The following is a 26,272-nucleotide window of genomic DNA, read 5'->3' as shown; positions in this document are numbered from 1 at the left end:
AAGGCTCAGAGTGAGGCTGAGTAATTGAAGTCCACATAAAGCCTGAATAGCTCCACTTTTATCTGATGTATGTATTGATGTCCCTGGTAAAATTTTATTTGAGGAAAAGTCTCTGCAACTAAAAACTCCCCCCCCCCCCAAATCACTTAATTATCGTATCATCAGCAATTGGGCCATGGTATTCATACCACCATGACATTTCATAGGTTGATCTGACAGAAACCATCCACTGGCATAATCGGCCAACTATTTAAACTTCTCATTTCAAGATCTAAAATGGAAGAACAACATTTCTAAGTACTGTTTTCAGGTTTTTTATTAATGAAATACTCTTTCATACATCAATGACTTGGACGTCACTAATCAGCCCATTTGATCTAATGGTTAACTTGCAGAACCCTTCACCCAACAACAGCAGAATACATATTTCTTTTCAGGTACACATGAAACATTTACCAAGACAGGCAGTATTCTGAGCCATAAAATATGATTAAATAAATTTAAAAGGATTTAAGTCATGCCAAGTGTGTTCTCTCGCCACCATGGAATTAAATTAAAAATCAATAACAGAAAGATAACTAAAAAGTTGTCAAATATCTGGAAACTAAATAACACACTTCTAAATAACCCCTGGGTATTAAAGTAAATTAAAGAGAAATGAGAAAATATTTTGCACTGAATGCAAATGCAATCAAAACATATCAAAATTTGTGGATTACGGTGGGATTCAGCTGACAGAGTTATTAAAGGGTAGTTTCTAGCACAAAAATGCCTATATTCAAAAAGAAGTCTCTGAAATCATTGACTTCAGCTTCCACTTTAAGTATTCGAAAATAAAGAGCAAATAAAATCCAAAGTAAACAGACAAAATGAAATAATTAAGATCAGACTGAGAATCAGTGAAAGAGAAAACAGAAAAGCAACATAAAATGAACGAAACAAAAAACGAGTTCTTTGAGAAAATCAATACAATTAATTAACCCCCCCCAAAACTCCAGCCAGACTGATCAGAGAAAAAAAAAGAGAAAGAAAGAGAGTGAGAGAAGAATAAACAAGTTAAACAGTAAACAATATCAGGAATGAGGGAGCCAATAACACTACAGGCTCAGCAGATAATAAAAAAGATAATAAGGGAGTATTACTTTTAAAAAATTTATGCCAATAAATTTGACAACTTAGATGAAATTCTCTGAAAGGCATAAACTATGAAAGCCCATTTTACAAAAAATAAATAACCTAAATAATTCAGTATCTATTAAAGAAATTGAATTTGAAATTAAAGCTTTCCCCCGAAGAGAACTTGAGGCTCAGATGACTTCTCTGGTGACTCTTACCAGATATTTAAGGAAGAAATAATACCAACTTCACAAAAATTCTTCAAAAGAATTGCAGAAGAGTAAATACTTCCCAATTCAGTCTAGCAGGCCAGCACTATCCCAATACCAAAAGAAAAGACATTATAAGATGAGAAATCTATACACCAATACCCTTCATGAAACTTAGTGCAAAAATTCTTTTTTTTTTTTTTAAAGATTTTATTTATTTATTTGAGAGAGAGAGAAGGCAGGGGCAGGGGCAGAGGGAGAAGGAGAGAATCTCAAGCAGACTCCATACTGAGCACAAAGCCTGATGCAGGGCTTGTTCTCACCACCCTGAGATCACGACCCAAGCCGAAACCAAAAGTCAGAGCTTCACTGACTGAGCCACCCAGGTGCCCTCTATACTGCAAAAATTCTTGATAAAAGTCACGTGAATTGGGGGTGCCTGGGTGGCGCAGTCGCTAAGTGTCTGCCTTCGGCTCAGGGTGTGATCCTGGCATTCTGGGATCGAGCCCCACGTCAGGCTCCTCTGCTAGGAGCCTGCTTCTTCCTCTCCCACTCCCCCTGCTTGTGTTCCCTCTCTCGTTGGCTGTCTCTCTCTGTCGAATAAATAAATAAAATCTTAAAAAAAAAAGTTAGGTGAATTGAATCCAACATTATGTAAATAGAATAATACATCATGGCAAATAGGATTTGTCCCAGGAATGCAAGGTTGCTTTAACATTAGAAAAGCAATAAGTATAATCCACCCATATTGAGAGATTAAAATGAAAAATTGATCATCTAAGTAGACACACTTGGCAAAATCCATTTGTATTTGGCATTTTGCCAAATCCAACACATATTTCTCATAAAAACTCACAGTAAACTAGGAATAGAAAGGAAAATTCTCAACCTAAAAACAATTTTTACAAAAAAAGCTTACAGCTAACATCATACCTAATGACGATAGACTGATTGAATGTTTTCTTTATATTATTGAAAACGAGGCAAGGATGTATCCACTTTCATTCATCATTGAACTAGAGAGTCAACCAATGCAATAAGAGAAGAAAAAAAAGAAAAACACTGCTGAGAAAAATTAAAGACCTAAATAAATGGAGAGATATACTATATTTATGGTTCAGAAGATTCAAGATTAGTAATATGTAAATTATCTTCAAATTCAGCTATAGATTCAACATAATCCCAATCCAAATGCAAGCAGGATTTTTTGGGTCAAAATTGACAAGTTGACTCTGAACTTCATAAGGAAATGCAAAGGACCTAGAAGAGCTGAAACAACTTAGAAAAAGAATAAAAGTCACGAGCTAACACTACTTGATATTAAGCCATATTATAAAGCTACAGTAATCAAAGCAGCATGATATTGTCATCATAATAGACAAATAGATCAATGGAACAGAATAACAAGGATAGAAAGTCCAGACCTACACACATATGGTCAATTGATATTTGACAAAAGTACAAAGTGCTATTTGCTAGAGGAAGGATAGTCTTTTCCACAAATGGAAATACAACAATTTACAATCCATATACAAAGAAAAAGAACAAAAAAACCCTCTTCATTCCATACTTTGCACGGTGTAGAAAAATTAACACAAAATGGATCATTGATCTAAGTATAAGATCTAAAATTATAAAACCTGGATAACATAGAAGAAATTCTTTGTGACCTTGAGTTAGGCAAAGATTTCCCAAGTGCAATACCAGAAATAAGATCCATACAATAAAACCTAAGTGAGACTTTACTAAAATCAAGAATATCTGCTATTTAAAAAACACTGTTTTGTATTGTTTGATTGAGAAGTCAAACCATAGACTGGGAGAAAAATGTTTGCGAATGGTCCATCTGATAAAGAACCTGTATCAAGAATATGTAAAGAACTCTCAAAACATTTAATAAGAAAATAAATAATGCAATAAAAAATGGGAAAAGATTTGGACAGACACATCACCAAAGATGTTACAGAGATAGCAAATAAGGTTGAAAAAAGTGGCTTAGCATCATTAACTATTAGCAAAATGCAAATTAAAATTGCAATGTAATATCAACATACCCTATTAAAAAATGTATTTAGACTATCTAGATATCCCACCCTATTCAGAATGTCTAAAATGAAAGACTTGCTATAATAAGAATCAGTAAGCATTGGAACAACTGGAAGTGTGGTCACACCCTGTTGCGGGAATTCTGAAAAAGGTAAATATATATCTACCACATGACCCAGCCATTCCACTTCCAGTTTTCTACCCAACAGAAATAAAAGCATATGTCTACACAAAGATGTGTACATAAATATTTATAGGAGCTCTATTGGTAATAGCCAAAAATTGGAAACAACCCAAATGTTCATCAACAGATAAGTGGATGAGCACATTGTGGTATATCTATACAACGGTATTCAGCAATAAAAGGGATGAGCTTTCAAAACAGAACAACATGCATCAATCTCAAAATAATTATGTTGAGTGAAAAAAGCCAGACAAAAAAAGTACATACTTTATCATTCCCTTCTACAGAATTCTAGAAGATACCAACTAATACATAGTGGCAGAAAGCAGATCACTGATTTTCCGAGGATGGGGGTGAAGAACGAAGAGAGATTGAAGAGCATGAGAAAAATTTTTGATTGTACTGATATCTTTGTCAGTCTATACACATGTGAAAACTTACTAAGTTCTATATGTACAGTTTATTGTATATCAATTATATATGTAACATTGATAAAAATACATGCATAAGGATGTTCACTGCACTATTATTTAAAGTAACCCAAAACAGAGACAACAAAATGTCTAACAGTAGGGAAATGGCTAAATAAATAATGATGCATTCATAAAATAGAATTATCATGCAGTCACTAAAATATTTTCAGGGGATGTTTAATAACATGGGGAAAAGGTCACATCACAACGCAAATATTAAGAATAAAGAGAATTCAAAATTCTAGGTTAGAATGATCTGATTTTGTGAATTAAAATAAAACAGAAACAAAGCAGGAAGAAAAATGTCACTTTAACATCTGTGATGCACTAGCTGTATCACAAGAACGTCTGTATTCAACTTTTGTTCTTGCTTTCTTACATCCACCCATCTCTGACTTTAATATAAAATATATCAAGGAAGGGGAAAAGAAACTGTTACTAAAACTTTTTTATATCCTGGTAAACTGAATAGAATTTTGGCACATTGTTTTGTTGATTGTAATGAAAGTACGTATCTTAACCATAGATCAAATAGGATCTTTAAAAGGCAATGTTTTTGCAATCTCTGTTCTCCGGAGATAACTGATGTCGTGAAAAATTAATCACCTTTATCTGACCTCCGCTTGGGCAGACCTGGATATATATGAGGCTGTGTTTATATACTGTTTAGAAGGGGCCATTCCAGAACTCAAGTAACACTGTTACACCTTATACAATAATTTTTAGTGTTCAGAAACATGAGAGCATCTTTTTGACCTAGTAGAAGTTGTAGGAAAGGTTTTTTCGACCACCAATTGTCACTGAATCTGGATCTCTTTAATGTGACTGCTATCAAAGGGAACACCTGATTTTGTGGAAAACCAACAAGCCGTGGATTTGGTCAAACAATCTAGGCTATGACATAACTGTGCGGTTAGCCTAGGAAGTAGGATTTCTTGATCAGCAGATGCTAAATTCTTCACTCTAATCTAATAAGCTTATTTTCTGTATTCTGCTTCCCGGAGTATGGAAGCTTATCATGGAGCTCAGGTGCTTCCCTCTCTAATGAGAAAATGGGCATATGATTTGGTCTTGATTTAGGGAGTTATAATCTCCAGGAGGTCACTGACTCATTCTTTTGTGACTTCTCAAAAATGCACAGGACATTGCATTGCCCTTAATACGTCTTTAATCATTGAACAGGTTTTTGACAAGATTTGCACCGTACAGCCAAGCTCTACAAATGAAAGCAAGACGAACTTGTAAATCACTTGTCATCCAAGTACCGAGGATTGAGCCCCCATCTCCAATTCCTCATTTTCCAGATTACAGGGACTTCACTACAGCCTACGGTGAAGCTGCTCGATGCCTTGAGGAAAATGTTCATTTTCTAAAGAAGAATGGTAGACGTTGAGAGCAGGGGTTGGAAGGAGAGAGGCACCGTCAATCTAGTTTTCCACACTCTATAGCTTGACAAAAAGATGAAGCAGCTTCAAGATGTAGAATGACTTTCTATTACTGAGGACATAAGGGAAGCGATTGTTTTTCACACTTAACAAAATATGGTTTGAGCGATTACGATGTAAGTCACACCCTGACAATGTGGAATACCGTGTTCTGGATCCAAGCATGTGTGGTTGGCATCCTGCCCACCTTCAGGGAAACATCGTGTTGGCTCCAATTATGAGTGAAGCACATTTTCTGTGGTATAAACACTGAAGTCAGTGGCAACTCCGCCATGATGCTTAAAAAAAAGAAAGAAAGAAAGAAAGAAAGAGGACCAGAATGAGTCACTAGAGTCTATGCATTCCTCCAGTAGAATACATTTAGGCCAAGGGATGAATACCTAACTGAAAATAAAAATGATGAAAAGCCTTTCGTGTGAGTACTACATATAAACTGTAAACACTTTATTATTCCAATTAATGTGTTCATAGCTTCAAGAAGACTGAACTATAATTATACCCATTTTAGAGACCAAGAAAGGGAAATTGACAACATCTGTCTACCACTTGCTTTGACAGAGCCAGGACAGAAGCCTAAGTCCATGGTGCTTTTAACCACTTCTCTACTGCCCCCGTCCCTTCCTCGAGCAGGTTAACCTATCCATCCAAAATATTGTTTAGCCATTTAATTAGATTAAATTATTGTTTTATTAGAAAGCATATTAGCACACCTCAAACAGGCATTCTTATTCCTGCATATTGAGGAAAAATTACAAAGGAAGCTTTCCTTAAAAAAAAAAAAACCTCCAATATTTTTTAGTAATTAAAAAACTCAATTTAGTATGGGCTTCAATTTACTTTAAATTTTTATAAAATCTGGAAGTGGTTTTGTTCCTAAAGAGTCAGCGGTTTTAGAGCAGGTTTTCTCTTACAGGGCAATGAGCACGCACCCATTAGTGACATAAATTTGTAGCCATGAAAGAAAACCGGGGAAACCACATAGAGACCTCTGCCTTTGGTCAAAGCCTCATCTATAAACCATCCCCTACAACGTACCAGCACAATGGCTTCTTTCCCAGCGTATAAGAATAAGGTTTTCATGGACTTTTCCCATAACTTTATTGAGATATAATTCACAAAACATACAATTTACCCACTTAAAATGTACAATTCAATGGCTTCAGTATTTCACATGACCACTGTCTTAGAACATTTCATTACCTCAAAAAGAAACCTTGTATTCCTTAGCTTCAAAAAGAAACCATGTTCCCATTTTCTCCAGCCCTAAGCGGCTATGAATCTACTCTCTGTCTTTGTAGGTTTGCCCAATATGAACATGTCATATATCTGGAATCATATAATGTGTTGTCTTTCACGGAGTGCGTTTTCAAGATTCATCAGTGTTATAGCATGTCAGTGCCTCGTTGCTTTTTTACGGCTGTATAATAATCCACCGTCTGTATAGCTACCACTTTTTGTCTATTCATCAGCTGATGAACATTTGGGTTGTTTCCACCTTTGGGCTATTATGAATAATGCTGCTAGAAACATTCACATGCAAGCTTTTGTGTGGACATATGTTTTCATTCTTCTTGGGTATCCACCCAGGAGTAAAATTACTGGGCCATATGGTAACTCTATGTGTAAATGCTTGAGGAACTGCCAGACTGTTTTCAAAAGTGGCTGTACCATTACAAACTGCCACTGGAAGCATGTGGGGGTTTTGATTTCTCCACATCCTTGCTAACACTTACTATCTGACACATTTACTCTAGCCATTCTAGTGATGTAAAGTAGCATCTCATTGTGGTTTTGATTTGCATTTCCCTCATGACTGACTAATGATGTTGAACATCTCTTCATATGCTTTTTCGCCATTTCTCTAACTTCATTGGAGAAATGTCTTTTTGGATCCTCTGCCCATTTTATAATTGAGTTGTCTTTTTGATCAGTGAGTTGTAAGAGTTCGTTACAAATTCTAGACACAAGTCCCTTATTAGATACATGATTTGCTCATATTTTCTCCCATTCTGTGGGTTGTCTTTTCACTTTTTTGATGGTATCGTTTGATGCACAAAAGTTTTTAGTTTCAGTGAAATACAATTTATCTATTTTTTTTCTTTTTCTGCTTGTGTTTTTATTGCTCTAAGAATCCACTGCCAAATGTGAGGTCATGAAAATTTAACCCTAAGTTTTCTTCTGGGAGTTTTATAGTGTAAGCTATTTAGTTTAGGTTTTTGATCCATCTTGAATTAATTTTTGTATATGGTGTGAGGTAAGGGTCCAACTTCATTTTTTCTTCATGTGGCTATCCAGCTGTCCTAGTACCATTTGTTGAAAAGATTGTTCTTTCTCCTTGAATGATCTTGGCACCCTTTTCAAAAAAAAAAGTTGAACATAGACATATTGGTTTTTCGAGACTCTCAATTCTATTCTATATATCTATATTCTATATATCTATCCTTATTCCCATGCCAGTACTGCTGTTTTGCACAGAATAAGATTTTACAAACATTCACGGTTGACGTGATCCAGGACCTCACAAACTCCAATAATGATTAACTAGCATTTAGCTTGGCAAGTAATTTGGCTCAAATGATCCAACCACTTTTTGGAACCTTATACTATACCAATAGTGAACTGCGGTAAAGTTGCATGCTATCTATCACGTTTAGGATGAAATTTGCATGACAAAAATAAGTCATATTTTCTTATCTGTGCTTTTTGAAAATCAAAATCTCAAAATACAATAAATTATACAATTTTGGAAGGGGAAAAAAACTTAGACATTATCTAGACCAATCTATTTTGTTGTATTGTTTCTACAGATTAAAAATCAGACCTTGACTGTTTTCATAAGAAAGGGGCCACCTTCTCCCAAAGTGTGACCTAAAAAGCATTTGCTCCATTAAATTTATTTGCAGACTAGAAATAATTCAGGTAGTTTGACAGACTGTGAACCTCTCGAAATGGAAAAAACAATTATTGGTGTGGACAGAGTTTGTCAACATTTCTTTTGTAGCCAAGACCCATCGTACAGAGGGTGTGTCAGCAAATATTTAGATGACAGAATTTTGTATTTGTCTTCTGGATGCTTGGCCCCATGTGGACCCCAGAAAAAATCTTATTAGTAAAGATCATTTTAAAATGGAGACATATTGAGGGGCGCCTGGGTGGCATAGCGGTTAAGCGTCTGCCTTCGGCTCAGGGCGTGATCCCGGCGTTATGGGATCGAGCCCCACATCAGGCTCCTCTGCTATGAGCCTGCTTCTTCCTCTCCCACTCCCCCTGCTTGTGTTCCCTCTCACGCTGGCTGTCTCTATATCTGTCGAATAAAATACAAAAAAATCTTTAAAAAAAAAAAATGGAGACATATTGAGAAAATAACTGTCATATTTTGAAACAAAACACTAATGAAATAAACTAATAGAAATCATGGAATGATTGATTTGGGAATATTTTCTTGTTCTACATACCTTGTATATCTGAATTTTTCATTAGTCTGATTAATATAGATTTCTAGTGTGTTAATTTAAAGGAACATGGTTTTACTGATATTGAATAAAAGCTCCAGTGTTCTGCCATGCACTGAATTGTGTCTCCCTCAAATTCGTATTTTGTAGCCCTAACCTCCGGTTTGGAAACAGGGCCTGGGAAGAGGTGTTAAAGGTTAAATGAAATCATCAGGGTGGAGCCCTGATCCCAAAGGGCTGGTGCTCTTGTAAGAAGAGGAATAGACATGAGAACTCTCTCTCTCTCTCTCTCTTTCTCTCTCTCTCTCTACCGTGTAAGGACACAGCAAGGAGGCAGCTGTCAACAAGCCTGGAAGGGAGTTCTCACCAGAAACTGAACTGATCAGCAATGGGATAGAGACTTCCTAGCCTCTGGAACCGTGAGAAGTACATTTCTGTGGTTCGAGCCACACAGTCTATGGTATTTTTATTACAGCAGTCCAAGCTGACTGATAAATGCTCTCAGATGCCAAAAACCAATCTAGACAATTTTTCGGGATCAGAATCTAGCCAGCGGTTCACATTGTTGTATGCAATTGTGTTTCATTGTAGTTACACACAAAAGGATGATATGAAGATGTAAGAGGTATAAATCTGAAAGTCTGCCTCTGATCTGTTCTAATCATCCCATCACATAGAGAATGGGTGGTTGCACGTTGGATGAACACAAACCCTGATCTCTAAGATGAACAAGGAGGTGCAACCCATACCATGTTTTAAAAAACATTTTATTTATTTATTTATTTATTTATTTATTTATTTATTTTAGAGAGAGAGGGAGGGACACAGGGAGACAATCTGAAGCAGACCCCAGACTACGTGCAGAGCCAACATTGGGCTTGATCCCAGGACCCCAAGATCAGGAGCTGAGCCGAAATCAAGAGCCGGTCACTTAACCAACTGAGCCACCCAGGCGCCCCACCTCTCCCCTGCAATGCCACATTTTCTAACAGCAAAGAAAGAGAGCATTTTTTAGTTGAAAACATTTCTAGAAGAAGGAGGAGAAGAGGAAGGAAAGGAGGAGGAAGGAAAGAAGGAGAAGGAGACTTTTTTTTTTAAAGGGAGAAAACAGATAAAGCAAAGAACTTTTTCTTCCTGTTTGCTTGTTTGCAGGCATCGGATGGCCCTGCCTTTGAAAAAGTTTAAAAGTACATTACACTATTTAAATACCAATACAGGGAAGCTGATTCAATTATAGAAATGCTATGTATACACTGAGGCTGAAAACTTCAATGTACCACAGGAGCTCGTGCGTGGTTGAAACAAAAGAACCCCCAGCTTGAATATTTTTAAAGAAATCTAATCAAGGCTAAGAAAAAAGAATTTTGATCCTAAAAAAAAAAAAAAGCTATTTCTGGAACTACAACAAAGTACTTGAACTAATGCGACTCAAAGAAGAATCTTAATAATCAAAAACTCTGGGACCTAAAATATTAAAATATTAAAGATTTAAAATTCCCAGCCAAGATTTGTCAAAGGAGGTGCAAAACAGCAGGCCAGTTGAATAAACTCATCCAATACAGCTTACTTAACTGCTTAATTCATTCACCTGTTAATCCATCCATTCATCAATCATTTGGAGAGACTCTTGGTCAAGCTCGCCTTTGTATGCCCGACTATCCGAACACAGATGACCCAGTGAGTGATTGTCTGGGTCAAATGGGACCACCGTAACTGCACTGAAATTCCACTAACACATTCCAGAGGACATGAACGCTTACTACAATAGACAGAACCTGTGATGTCTTTAAAATCCTTGTGAAAATTCTCTCCATGTCCAAGAAAGGGACCTACTCATTGGGCCCATCTCCAATGAGGTAAGAGAATTCTGTCCAAGACAAAGTCATTTTTGAAACAGTTTCCAGTTGTCCCTCATGACGGTGGCTATGGCTTTAAGACAAACCTTCCGTGTTTGCCTCCTGAGAAAGACGTCCGGATTGTCATAGACAATTTGGAAGAGTAACAGAGAGGTGAGCGGAAAAGAAACCACCAGCAGAGGCCAGTGTCCAGGGCGGATCCCTCTCACAGAGGGCTTACTACTGATTTTGGCAGAGACCGAGGGAGGACTGGAAGAAGCTTTTAACCCTTCTCTGACTCTTGAACCTGAAATTTCCTCCATCGTTTTTATAAAAATTCCTAATTAGGCCTAATGCAGAGAAGGCTGTCACCCTTGGTTTTGGCGAGGTCCTAAACCACTATCCATTCATTTATACAAACATTTATTGATAACCTACGTGACGGGCTTTCATACATAAACCCCTCTTTATACCCGGATAAACTGGTGACAGCACGTTATAGTCAGACCACAGTGAATTGGCCTAGAATTGATTTAATTTGCTCTAGGTGTTCTTTATTATTTTTGAAAAAGATAGCAACTTTGGAGTAAAGTAGACAAAAGTTAGAGTCTTAATTTGCACATAGTCTGACTTCCCCAAACTGTTCCCACCTGAATCTCCAGACCATGTGGTTCCACCTTGCTTCATGGATGGCAGGAAACACGAAAGGAAAACCTCTTAAAAACCTGCTGTGCCTTGGAGTCCGGTGACCACTAGAAGAAGCCAGTTGCTGGCACCCTCTAGTTCTTGAAGACTCACCCCGAGGCCTGCCTCTTGCCGACAGTCCCTGGGGATAGTGGTCTCCACTCCTGCTCTAGCTGGAGGGCTTCATGGCCTCAACCTTAAGGCTTCTGAGGTAGGAGTATTTGCTTTTTTGAGTTGGGGAAAGCTTTACAGGTCAAGGGTTAGGAGGCGTATCAGGGAGGCAGGCTTCGCTATCCCAGGGCAACCTAATTTTGAGCTAGATTTGAGGTGTGTGCATATGCGCTCTGAGCCAGACAGAGATCTGGTCCCGGGGCCATGTCTTCTGTCTCTTGCCCAGGGCTAAGGAGACAGAGCAGAGTGGGAGAGCTGCATTTCCAGCTCAGACAGGCCAGATCGTCATTAGCTAAACAGCTTCTGCCCAGATCTCCAACATGTCTGTGTGTAAGTCAGAAGCTGCACTTGGAGGCCGATGAGCTGAGTTTGAATAGAAGCTCTGTCACTTACTCCCTATCTGGGCCTCCCTTCCTCCTGTGTCAGCTGGGGGAGCTTAGCTCCCAACTCCCAGCTCTGCTATGAAGGTAAAATGGTAGAAGACAGGCCTGTAACGTAGTGGTGCGTGGTGGGCGCTCGGGAAGGTGTGCCGAGCCTCCGTTTTGATAGTTGCTCTCTCCACACGTGTGGCCCTCTGTTTACTTTGGCTTTGTGTCTCTTCCTGTTCTCAGCAAACCTTTAGTGAATTACCCAAGTCCCAACTTAGTCTTTTCCCTTCCAAATGGAGGAAGAAGAGAGAATGATGCGAACATATGAAGAGCTTTACCAGTATGTTTCTCTAGATAAAATATATGACTCTCAAAACCATGTTCTTGAAAAAAAAAAAATCACATTCTTGGCCACCCTTTGGGCACGTGTGTTTCCCTGCATACACGTCCCACAAATTTCTGATGCAAACTAGAAGGCAGTTCAAATCTGGAAAAAGCTGATTTTCTGAAGCCTCCCCATCTTTCCCTCCTTTTTTAGGAGTGAGACTCAGGATCAATGATGGACAGGAAGCAGGAAGGTACCAGCAGGACATAGTGCACTAAAAAGCATCAAAGCCGAGCAAACAATCACACTTGGACAAACCTCAGTGTCCTCATTTCTAAGTTGGGGGTAGAACGCCTAATTATATCAAGGTTGTGAGGACTGAACCAGCTAATACAGCAAAGCTGCCCGACACATTGCCTGACAACGCAGTGTGTGTCCAAGAAAAGTTGCTTATTTGTACTCCTCATCTGTGACTCCTAAATTCACAGATTCGCACGTTTTCTGAATTTCCAGAGCCTTCTCTTCTACCATGCACCATGTCTAACCTGTATTACAGTAAACGGCTGTGAATCCACACCTTACCCTTCAGGACAAGGACTCTGCCTGCTTCATCTTACCACATCCCAGAGACCTAGCCCTGTACCATACCCAGCATTCATTTATGCAATGGATACAACATCCTATTTGGAATTGGGAGGGGACTGTGTGTGATTTTAAAGAAAGCATGTTCTAAATAAACAAAGAAAGAACCAGCAAGCTCTAGTAGGCAGCAGACTCTAAAGACAAACCTACCAAGAATGAGGGAATATTAATTAAGAGGAAGGGAAAGGAATTTCCATTTGGCTTTGCACCCAGCAAAGCATTAGGAGGCAGATCAGAGACAATCTCTTGCCTGCTCATGATGCCTGCTGCACATTGACGTTCTTCGCTGTAGAAATGGAACTTTAGTGCCCAGTTCAAAGGGCAGAAGCACTTGAATATCCCAGTGCTCCCCGGAGCCCAGGGGAGAATGGGAAGTCTCATCAAAGGCATGAGAGAAAGGCAAGTATTATGTCTGTTATGAGCATTTACAAATAATGTGACTTCACAAAGTTTTTGTTAAAAATTTACAACACCGGAAGGCATTATGGTAAAATAATGTATCTTGGAAGTGGCTTTCCTATGAAGAAAACACGAATTTCTATTTGCTGAGGTCAGAGACATGGGTTGTGATTAAGATCGCAAATCTTCAGCTAAAATCACTGTTTTTCTGTTAAATAGAAACAGTGAGGGATAGAGTGGGTGGAAACGCTTGCTTCATCTTCTGCACTAACTTCACAGAATATGGACGGATATATTTTCCTCCAAGACAGAAACCTAATGGAGTATGGTGAAATTTGCCTAGGGACTCTCATTGGAATAGCACTTACTTAAAAAAAAAAAATTCCACGCACAGCTTTTAGAGTTTAAACAATCAAGATTCTGTATTTGGAAGGCAGTAGGAAACGGGGCTACTGTTCAGTGGCCTGGAGGAATCAATCCCCCGAAGCAAACTTGGCAAAATGGTCCCTTGTACAATTGACGGGGACCGTACTGAATAATTCCAGGTTTATGTGCTGCTTGGTGCAGTGTTGGCTATCTAACGAGTGTTAAATAGAATAATACCACCATGTGACAATGGAGAGCCCGGTCCTCTCATTCTTACTGCTAAACCCACATACCAGATGGTTGTACGCACCCGGAATCAAGCGCAGAGCCGTGTGGGCCGGGGGCTGGCGTGGTGGCTGTGAGTCGGGCCACAGCCTTCTCTCTCGCTCTGGTGGAAAGAGCTCCCCTGCCTCCACGAACAGTGATTAAAAGCTGGGCTGGTGGTTTTGAGAGCTCAGCAAGCCTGGGATGGGTCCAGACAACTGATGAATGACACTGATTTCCCTCGACTCTGGGCAAAACGACATCTTCCCAGCTCTCTTTGCCACCTAGAGAAGGGACTTTCTAGTAGGATCTGTAAAGAAACTGGGACGCCTCAGCTAGAATAGGTGTGGCTGGCTGTGTATGAGATGTTTGAAAGTATTAGCTCCTTAAAAAATAGTCTTCCTTGAGGGCACTGTGCTGAGTGAAGTAAGTCCATCATGAAAGAGCAAATCCTGGATGATTTCACGTCCAGGTCTTCAGAGTCGGCAAAGGCATAGAAACAGAAAGTGGAAGGGTGATTGCCCTTCTTAGGGAAGGCGGGATGGGGAGTTACTGTTTAATGGGAACAGAGCTTCAGTTTTGCAAGATGAAGAGTTCTGTGGAAGGATGGTGGTGCTGGTTGTGCAGACGTGAACGTACTTAATGCCACTAAACTGTACATTTAAAAAATGGTGACGGTGGGAAATTTTATACTATGTGTATTTTATCACAATTAAAAATATATAAAATAAACATACACATAAAAATCTAATAGTCATCTATTTTTTTCCTGAGGGTCAGTGAAAACCATGGAGATGTTCTTCTTCTCATAAAATGAGAGCCAATGCATTTTTGGAGCATTTTAAAGATCGTTTTCCACAAGACTCTTTCATGGCAGTGTTGGCTCCCCCTAGAGCCTGGGCTCTTTGGGGCAGGGTGATGCCCTCTTCATCTTTGCGTCCTTACAGCTCAGAGCATGAGGCCCACAGTGTCCCTGGGCTGATTAAGACAACCCAAATGTCAAATGGATTCTTCCCTTTCACCGAAAATTAATTTTAAAAAATCAGACTGCTTCTAAAGCAACCGAATTCAGTGGGAGGAGAAATGTATTTCTCTTTTGAAATTTGAAGTTATATAAGTCAAACTTCAAAGAACACCAGCACATTCTTTCATCCGCATACGGTTTTTGAATTGAAGATCTCAAACCTTCAGTGCTCTGACCTCATGTTTCCTTGTATCTGTAGCCTGGGAAATCAAACTGCACAGTGGACCAAATTGTGTTATGTGTCAGTTATCGACTCAGCAGAGAAGGCCTGGTCAATAATTACCTGAAAGAAAATGCTAGTTTGATCTACGAAGCTCATGTTTTTATGATCAAAGGAACTTCTGAGGGAGGCTCGCAACCTTTCACTGATTATGATCCCAATTGGTGACACAGAGGGCTCCCCAAACATTTCTCTCTTAAGTTCAAGGTGAGGCTACTTCTCTTGTGCTTGTGATCTGTGCCATGAGATTGAAAAAAGGATGTTGTGGAGTAACTTTGTGTCTTAAGGGTTTTGTCTCCCCAGTAATATTCTAAGTTCCTTGTGCAGCCAACTTACCACATTTTGTTAATAAAGTTGGACCTGACCCTATACTGGACACATTGCCCTTGTCAACTACAAATTTACCAAACCCTTCCTGGGTGAAATATGCTTGCAATTTACAATTAATTGATTGGTTGAATGGCTACTGATGGAAAGAAAATTGTTTATCGAAGTGGGTCTTATTGCAGCCATTGTACTTTTCTCTTCATTGACAACCAAGTTGGCAAAACACCCTTTACACACTTTAAATCCATTGTTTTTGTTTTTAATCTCAAAGTAAGGCAGAAGAGGTCATTGTTGGCTCTTCTCTAGATTGGTAATTTATGGGACAGATTGTTCATTCCTTTATCCTCCCACCTTCGTTCATTGGCTTTGAAAAAAAATGTTTTTATTGTGGTCAAACACACAAATACAGAAAATTTACCATCGTCACCATTTTTCAGTGTACAGTTGAGAGGCATTAAACACGTCCATAATGTGCAACCATCACCACCGTCCATCTCCATAACTGTTTTCGTCTTGTAAAACTGAAACTCTATACACATTAAACAATTATTCCCCAACCTCCCTCTACTCCCGAGCCCCTGGCAACCACCATTCTACTTTCTGTCTCTATAATTTTGACTATTCTAAGTACCTCATATAAGTGGAATAATACAATATAGTCTTTTTGTGACTGGCTTATTTCACACAGCATAATGTCCTCAAGGTTCATCCATGCTGTAGCAGGTGTCAGAATTTCCTTCCTTTTTACATCTAGACTGTATCTTGCTTACCCATTGTTGATCGGTCGCTTCCATATTTTAGCTATTGTGAATAATGCTCCTAAGAACGGAAGTACTATGTTCATCTACTCTGCTCAACAAAAGCCCATAATACTTCACTGAGAGACATGAACACCATGGAAGGGGTGGAAAAAGCGAGAAGATTCATGAATAATTTCAGCCACGAGTAAACATCCTCCAAGTCATCTCTGTAAGCCAGTTATGATGTAAAAAAATAAAGTAGAATCTCTATTTTATGCACTTAAAAATCACCGAGGGGACTGATACACTACCCAAATCTCAGTGGATTTCAGAGTCCTAGAGATGCTGGCCAGAAGCGATATTAGGGTTCAAGGTTAGTGATCCCTATTCTTGATTGCACATCAAAACCACAGGGCTCCTTAGAAAAATACTTATGCATAGATCCCACCCCCAGGTATCCTGATTTAACTGGCCTGAGGTTAGGCATCAGTATTTAAACTTTTTTGCAGGTAATTCTAATGTGTAAGCTAAGGTGACACAGATCAAGGTGACACAAGATCAGTGACACAGCTTAAGCCCCCTCCTCACTCCCGTTTAGGGAGAGAAAAGGGGAATGATGGGCCAAAAGCGACATGGAAATTGGTGTAAGGATGCAAAGAGGGACTTGAAAATCCCAAATCTAGTACTCTAAACCTCTTGAAAATGTCTTTTACAGTATTCTGTTCTTTAGAAAGTACAAAAAAAATAAGTAAAATATTATCAAATAGGTAATTTTTATTCAACATAGAAAGATTTAAATCGAGATCAAATGCATGTTGGAAACTTTATTTTAGCTTTCATTTTTATATCTTAATTATAATGAATCCAAAAGATGAAAAAATTCTACCTATTATCAGAAATCTGACAAAGGAAGACAAACATCATCTGTGTATGCCTTGAGATATTAGATACTTCTAAAATTAAATAGATTAATCAAGGGCATGAAGTTTATTTTTATTTTATTTTTTTAAAGATTTTATTTGTTTATTTGAGAGAGAGAGAGCGAGTGCACACTAGTTGGGGGAGGGGCAGAGGGAGAAACAGACTCCCTGCTGAGCAAGGAGCCTCTTGAGACCAGGACCCTGGGATCACGACCTGAGCCCAAGTCAGACACTTAAATGACTGAGCCACCCAGGCACCCTAGGGGCATGAAGTTTAAAGAAGACAAGAAAACAGAAATGAAATAACAGGACTGATTCTAAAGATGATTCCATTCTGCTGTAAAAGTCAAGTAATGGAAACCCAAGAGGAAGTACAAATGGCCAATAAACATGTGAAGAGCTGCTCAGTCTCACCATGGTCAGGAAAATGGAATTTAAACCGGTTTATTTATCAGATTAGGAAAAAGCAAAAAATTGATAACATCCGGACTGGGCAAAGATGTGGAGAAAAGGGCAATCCGATGCACGTTTGGGAAATGTGTTGCTTCCAGACAGAGCCTGAATAACAGGAATGTGCAGAGTACATAAGGTCCTAGGAGAGGAAGTCATTGGGAAGGATCTATTGTTCTTTACCAACCCCATTATTTTATCTTCCACTGAGATGGCTGACCTGCCCCATCAGACTCACTAATCCTTGCTTAGTGTGTCTGAGCTGTTCCAGAATCGACTCCTGAAAAGCTCAGCAGTGTTTGGGCTACTCTCTTTCCCACTTGCCTCTTGTTCTTACTCTGAGCCCACTCCAACGGTGAATCTCAGTGTTCTCAGCTGGAAAAAGCAGTGCTCACTCACCCACTGTGTCTGGAATGCCTCATTGCACAAGTTTGCAAGTTCCATACCCCTGGGTAGTGAGCTTCTCACCAGCTCAGTTGCTGGATATGTATCTCCCTACCATTTACTGAGTGTTTGCTGGTATCAGGCAAAGCACTGCATTTTATCCTCTTGTCATTTTTGTCCTCCAACAGTCCTATAAGGTAATTATTATTTTTTATTCATAATTACATATGAGAAAACAGATTCAGAAAGTTTAAATATCTTTCATGAGGATACCCAGCTTAAAATTGGCAGACAAGGCCCTACTTTTCTGGCTTAGGAGTGTCACCTGGAAGTAAAATTTGGGGGTATGAAACACACTTTTCCACCAATTCCTTCTTCCAGAGGAGACTGTCTATGACCAAATCCTTGCAGAACTGGCTAACCCTGGGGGTGCTAACCCCAGGCTGGGGACTCCAATGCCTAAGACTTAAGCCCTAGGCTCTGCTTCCTTTCCTCTCTCAGGCACAGCACCCATTGCAGAGACTGGCTCCCTGCCTGCCAGGGTCACTGCCAGCCCTGTGTGCAAGTCAGTCCCTGTGCCCCCTCCATAGCACCGTGGTTGGATAGAGAGGCCACTGTTCTCACTGCTGCCACCTGCTGGAACCTGGTCTCTGCCCAAGCTGATGTCAGGGGCCAGGCTATGGACCTCCATTGAGCTCTAACTTTGATCTGTTGTACTCTATGCTTCTTCTGGGAAAACGGCCAAAACCTCAAGAAGTTTGCCTCCATTTACCCTCTTAAATTTGAGCCCTGGGGGCTGCCACCTTTGTGTTCCCTCCCTGCGTCCCATTGGGAAGAAGCGAGAACAGCCTCTTTCTATAGCAGAGTATATGCTGTTTTGTCCCATAGACCTGTCTGGAAAATCAAGATCATGGTCCATGGATGTGGGCAAGACTCTGTCCCTGTCAAGATCTCCAGCCTCTTCCTATGGACGCAGCATGGTGACTCCTTTGCCGTGTGAGCCCTGGCACAGGTATTCACCAATCAGAACTTTAGAAATCTTTCGTAAGCATGAATCAACAATGAGGAATATCAAGACTGACACCATCCCGCTCATCCTGCTGACGTTGAACAAACGATTAGGGTACTTGCTATAAAGAAAACTTGCTTCAAGGAGATTAAATAAGAAGATTGGAGCATTAGTGGACTCATTTGAAGATATGCCCAGACAGCCCAGCCACATGTAATAATCCATCCCAAGAAATATTTACAAGATCAAATACTTGCTTTCTGTATTAATATGGACTCATCGTTAGCAACAGACAGACACTGACTCAAACTCACTTGAGCTGGAAATAGGAGTTGAAAGTCTCCTGTATCTGAACCATGGAAAAAGTCATAGAAGACTGGACTTTGTGGTATGTCTGAAGCTAGGAACTCCCACCTTGGGGTTCTCTTTGTCTCTGATCTCTGCCTCTCTCTGCGTACTGGCTTCACTGTAAGTTCAGAGGTACTTGGAGGAGTCTGGGGGAGAGGAGAATGGGCATGGACAGCAGCAGCCCACGCTCACATCTCCTCCACTCCACCACCAACAAGGGAAAAACCTTTCCAGCAGCTCCACTTAAAAAAATCCCAAAGAAAGATTCAAATAGTCCTCTTTGGGATCATGTGACCATCTCTGATAACTGGAATGGGCTATATTATCACGAGAAAGAGAAAGGAATGCTGGGCAGAAAATGGAAAGTGACGGTTCTACGCAACGAAACACTGTTCCTAAAACATACATTTATTTTATAAAACTCCCATTGTTATTTTGTTTAATAGTTGAAATAGGTTTCCACAGAGAGAATTCCAAATGATAAGACTGCAACTACTGGAAATTAGGTCTTAGCTTATTACCCATATTTTCCCTTGATGCCTTTATCCCAATTTAATTATTTCCTTATCATATGATCATTTGATTGTTGCCTGTCTGCTCAGCTGGAGTGTAAACTCCATGGGGGCAGGGATCACAAGTACTTTTATTCACCTTTTTTTCCTCAGCACCTAGAACATTCCTGGCATGACTGAATCAACCACCCCCCCAAAAGATCGAATGAAGAATCCCCTCCACCTTGATGCTAGATTCAATCTCAGTCAGCCCTGGATGATTCCAAAGTTAAAGAGTCAGAAGTTAAGAAACACTGACAGAAAGAAAGAAGAAATGAGAGAACTGCCTAGAACCAGAAGATCCAACCAGCCGCACCTGACAGGGGATCCACAGAACAGAGACACGGACATACCAAAAAATAGTGTCTGAACAGCTGCAAGTCAAAAACTTAAGATGGTTATAGAAGAAAGAGGTTCTGGCCAAGAAAAAAAAAACAAAAGGTTCAAAGTTTCAGCCAATTCTGAAAATTTTTAAGTTTACCCAAAAAGTTGACATTTATATTACGTGAGTACAGAGCTGAGCTTAAGAAACTTACCACCTGTCACTATATTTCTACTTGACCCAATTTTAAAAGGCAAGAATCATCAGGCCAGACATCCAGACAGATCTCTCCATTCGCCTGTGTTTAAGGGCATAACGCCCTAATGAAAACACACTACTTGAGTACTTCGCTGGGTTGTGCTAAAAATTATGGCCTTTCAAAGACTCGCAATTGCACGAGTTCTGGCCCTATGTACACTTTAATAAACTACAACTGTTTGAGTTTCTGTTCATTAAGCTTGCAGCTTCCTGTGCCCAGGACTTCCTGTGCCTGAGCCTGGGCCAGCTCACAGAGCTGCTGGGAGAGGAGGCGGCCGCAGTGAGCTGTGCAGGTCCCTGGGGCACCCCCTCCCCGGCACGGGTTCTTCATCTGCAGAGAGAAACAGGTCTGGGGGAGAAGGTGTCCTGGAGGGGAGGCTGCGGGCCCCAGAGACAGAAGAGCCAAGGCCCTGCCTTGTGTTACGCCTGCGGTGGAGAAGTGCAATTCCAGCGGAGAGGCAGGGCCTGAGCAACGGAAAAGGTTGGAGGGAAAACAGAAGGGGTATGCTCTGACAGAATGAATTTATTTTTCCTTTAAACTTTGTCTAGGAAAAGTGAAGAACAGGGAATTGTGACGGATGGATGCTCCCGGGGAAAGCCAAGGCTTCTGTGAGGTCAGAGGGAGGGGCCCCGTGATGTATAAATAAGAAAGATATATTTGATCTTGGTCCCCAGTCCCTGATACGGGGCTCCGAAAACCCTTATTGATTCCTAAGTGATAAGGGCACAGGGACATCTTTCGTTTTATGGAGGCAACTCTGGATGGGCTGGATGGGGGGTGGTCACCAGAAAGACCAAGCCATGATCAGCAGCTTGGAACGTTCAGCCCTACCCCCACTTTTCTAGAGAGGAAAGAGGGACTGGAAATGGAGTTAATAACTGATCATGCCTATGCGAGGAAACTTCCATAAAATCCCAGTAGCAGGGGGCTCAGAGAGCTTCCAGGTGGGTGCACACACAGAGATTCAGGGAGAGGGGTGCACTCGGAGTGGGGGTGGGGCTCTGCACCCTTTCCCCACACCTTGCCCTAGGCATCTCTTCCATCTGGCCCTTTCTGATTTCTATCCTCCTACAATAAACTCATAATCTAGTAAGTAAAATGTTTCTCTGAGTTTTGTGACCGTCATCAACTCAAGGAGAGGGTCATTGGAACCTCAAATTCACAGCAGTGGGTCAGAAGCCCAGGGGACAGCAGGCACTTGAGATTGGTTTCTGGAGAGGAGGCTGGGAGGCAGTCTTGTAGACTGAACCCTTACCCTGTGGGATCTGATGCTGTCTTCGGGGAGACAGTGCCAGAATGGAGTTGAATCGTAGGGTACCGAGCTGGGGTTGGAGAATTGGTTTGCGGTGTCCCCTGTGTTGGAATTGGTACTAGAATCATCTTAGGCCTTCTCTGAGAACAAAAAAGAGACACTCGCAGAGGGGAGGGGGCAGCGAGCGACTCCTGTGGGGCGCGGGACTCCTGCCCGCCCGCAACCCAACCCCACCCCTCCCCCCCGCAGGAGGCTCCACGGTTGACGGTGTGGACACATGTGAGTTCAGAGCCAGCAGTGTGCTGATGCTTTGTGAATCTGCCTTACCTTGAATACCAGTTGAGTGGGCTGGCCAGAGTACTTTCCCATATATACCCACTCTCCTTGCCTCTACACCACTTGTCCCCTGGGGTAAGCTATCTTCAGCCCAGAGAGTACCTCATGGTTAATTATTTAATTCCGTAAGCAGGAAAAAAGTACGCAGTATGGAGAACTGTGAGAAATGTATGCAATAAAGCAGTTCCTGATTTTAGAAAGAAAATGGGAAGCACCAACTCCTCTCCATCAGCAATAGAATGGCCCTCAGGGATTCTCAGGGCAAAGAAGAAAGAGCACCAGACCCGGAGTCAAAGCAGTTACCTTCTAGCAATGGGTGTGGCACGCACTGGCTGGGTGGGTGGCCCTCCGTGGGTTGTTTACTCTCTTGTCCTGTTTCCCTTTCTGTAAAAGGATGAACATATCTAAGTTCTCGTCCAGATTTAATTTTCTGACTTTCCATATCAGTGATTCAGTTAAAAATGAAAAAACTTAAAAAAATGATAAAACTTGCTGACTGTATCATTATTAGGATATTTTTCTACTCTCAGTAGGAAGCTCCAGAAAGCATTTCCCAATAGTAACGAAGGAATGAAATTGTACTTACCACAGTAACATCAATTCACAGTGTGTTCCTTCCACAGACACCAGCGCTTGTCGCCCTCACCCATTCGAGCCCCACCCACTTCCCTTGTGACTTTCCTTCTTCCAGCAGCACTTTTAATCTGCTTCTTACTGGAACTTTTTTAAAGGGGCAAAATATGTCCTCTACGAAAATCCAATCAGGATTTATAGGCGTATACCTTATTTTATTGCACTTCACTTTACTGAGCTTTGCAGATAATTGTGTTTTTTACAGATTAAAGGTCTGTGGCAATCCTGTGTCACACAAGTCCACTGGTGTTATTTCTCCAACAGGGTTTGCTCACTTTATGTCTCGGTGTCACATTTTGGCAATTCCTGCAATATTTCAACCTTTTTCATTATTTTAGTATTTGTTATGGTGTTACTTTAGCAATGAAATATTTTTAATTAAGGCGTGTAGATTGGTTTTAGACATAATACTATTATACACTGAACAGACTACAGTATAGTGTAAACATTATTTTTATGTGCCCTGAGAAACTAGAAAATTCACTTTATTGCAGTGGTCTAGAACCAAACCCACAATGTTTTTGAGGTATGCCTGTACTGAATGACAGTTTGGGGTAGAGCACGGACAAGATAAATTTTTGAGATTCAGTTCTGAGCCATGGTCTCTGCGCCCTTTGCATATGATCAGTGCATGTAAGCAGATCACCAGCCCAGTGTATTGCATGGTCTTTTTTCATTCCCAGGCCCCATCACCTCGGGCCTCAGGCCCCTCCCACCCAATCTATTTCCACCGATTCCATAGGCATAGCACTGCACACTTTCTTCCCCCTGCAATGCTGCTTCCACCCTCCAAAGTTTGTATTGGTTGCAGGACAGTCTAAGGCCTTAGCCCAACCCTTAGACTGTTCCTGGCTGGTGTGCGTCTATCCGAGCAGCTCAGCTACCATTACTCCCTTACGCGGTCTATGTACAGTCTCTGGGAAGATTCCCTCTTCTAGGTACATTTCAGACCCTTCCCACTTTGCTCCTTCTCCTCACTGAATTGGAACATCTTCTCTCCTTCTCTTTGGCAATCTGAATCCTACCGATCTTTTAAAACCCAGCCGAGATATCCCTTCCTTTATAGAGCTTTCCCCGAACTCTGCATCTTGAAGGACGCCATCCCTCCTTTGTAGAGTCCACTGCCCTGCACAGCAAAAGACGTGACCACATGAGACTGAGAGGTATCCTCTCCTGGAGCTGGGATTTCCTTAGCAGGGCTGAGCCTACTTTCACTCAGCATTAGCTCAAGGTCCCCCTACAACACAGTCAGGTGGGACAAGAGTCAAAGTCCAAAGGTGGCCCTCCAACCAGTCTCAGCAGAACGGGACAGGGAGCCTGCATCCTGAGAGATGGAGAACCCAAGGAAGGGCCAGGGACACCTTGCCTCCCCAGGTGTGGTCTTCTGGGTCCCATATATTCTACCACCTCCACCCTTCAAAAAATCTTTTTAGAGTAATTAGAAGAGGATGGATAAAAGTTGAGGTCCGTAAGGCCCTGAGGCATGGCTACCTGGGTTTTTCTCGAAGCCTAACATAATTTAACCTGAATCTGGGTTCCCAGTGAGTCAAAGGGACTTCGACCGAGTCGGGAGCAGGGACTCTCCAAGGGGATGAATGTCGGGCTGAAGCCGGAGAGCCGCAGCACGCAGGAGAGGATGTCCCCAGGGTGATAATGAAAGCGAGCTTACGAGTGATTCGCATTTATTGAGGCCTTCCCATGCAGCAGGTGCTCTTGTGAGCGCTTTTCATTCATGTGTGCACTCGATGCCTACAGCAATCCTCTCAATTGGTTATTATTGTGTCCATTTTACAGTTGAGAAAATCTTTCATGTCAAAAGGTTAGCTGCCTTTCCCCAGGCCTCACAGCCAGTGAGCGGCAAAGCTGAGCCAGTGACTGCTTTCGTGTCTGTTTTGTTTTGCTTGAATTTAGGCAAAGGGCCTGCGCCGAACCTTCTTTGCCATGAGCCCGGAAGAGAGAAACTCCCATGTTTGCAGGAAGTCCTGACTTGTCATATGGTACCTTTGGGATCTTAGGGCCTCTCATTACCTGAAATATGAAAATGGCATAAGTTTAATTATTCACTTCCCATCACCCTTAATGAGGGGATTAACGGTGGTGTGAACAAAAGGAAATGGTTTGACCTTCAGGCTGTCAGGAAGTGATAATGAACTAAAACCTGGAGTCAGTTTAAACGGACAAATTAAAGTGTTTTACTGATCTTGATGCAAATGAACTATCAGGGTCACTAATCGATTAAGTCCCATAATGGTGCAAAGGCAACGAGAAAATAAACATGGGCTAAAAATACACACGTTTCCTTACCTGTGTTCACAGGTGCTCTTCAGGCATCTCTGAAGCTCCCCTGGCCCCCCTGAGTCTTAGGGTTCTGAGTGTGGATGGAGAGAGGGTCGTCGGGCTGCGGCTTGCAGGGAGGCGGGGAGGGGGGCTGTGCGCCCAGGGTGGGGGGGGGGGGGGGCGGGGAGTCCTTCAGTCTCAGATGCAGAAGGGCATCAGGAAAGTGGGGGCTAACGCAGGGCGACCTGTTCATCACAGCTTCGGGACCAACTGGTTGGTTTTTTCATTACTTGGTAAGTTTGACCGAAAGTTACTGTGGGAGTGATTCCTGGAACCGTTCTGCGGCTCAGCGTGTAAACACAGCCTTCTAATCTAAAGCCTTGCTATGAAAATGGTCATAAATAGCTGCGAATTACTACAGTTGTGCAACTCATGACTTCATCGTGGCTTCTGGCGAAGCAGATGGGAGCGGCGGTCCGGGGGCCACTCAGCCCCCTGGCTTTTCCTTCGCCGCTAATGAGCGAGGTGCACGGGCTGCCGCAAGGATGCCAGCGTGGCATCCTCCTTGCCCGGGTCCGGTCCCGGGTAACACATTTTTCAAAAGCCATCGAGCCCCGAAAGCCTTGCGCATGCTGCATGATATGTAAATATATAACTGCCAAAAATATGGCAAAATGAGTCACTATTAATAACACAAAGAGTCATGGGGATCCAGGCAGTCCGATTCCTCTGCCAAAAGTTGAGAATGTTTGCTTAGTGCTTTGATTTTTTTTTTTTAAACTCTGTTCTTGATTTGCTTCAGTACATTTCCTATTTAGATACGCCGCCGAGTGTGTGTCAAACTCTATCTGTAACCTTACTAGGACAGACCAGAGCCGACAGGACAGGAACAGAGGCCTTTAAAGCTAATGGGGCTTTACAAATGATGCTCTTCTCATGAACATTTTCCGTTTCTCTTTGCCACAGTGACTGTCACCTTTGTCACAGGTGCAGAAATTGCTAAAGGGAAAGGGAAGAAACTCCCTTAATTACTTACACTGGTAATAATATTGTATTGTCAACTAGGTTTCGAACGTTTACTATAGTCAAGCACGGTGCTTCCACTCGTCCCTGCTAAACCTCGTATCAACCACACAAAGCGGGCCCTATTTCCATTTCACAAACGAGGGCTCCGAAGTGAAGAACTGCCCTGAGCTGACAGGCAAGTGACTCTCCGGGCTGGAATTCAAACTTAAGGCTCT

This window comes from Ailuropoda melanoleuca, chromosome 16 (genome assembly GCF_002007445.2).
Source record: "Ailuropoda melanoleuca isolate Jingjing chromosome 16, ASM200744v2, whole genome shotgun sequence".
In the NCBI taxonomy this organism is placed as follows: domain Eukaryota; kingdom Metazoa; phylum Chordata; class Mammalia; order Carnivora; family Ursidae; genus Ailuropoda; species Ailuropoda melanoleuca.
This window is presented reverse-complemented; position numbering follows the sequence as displayed.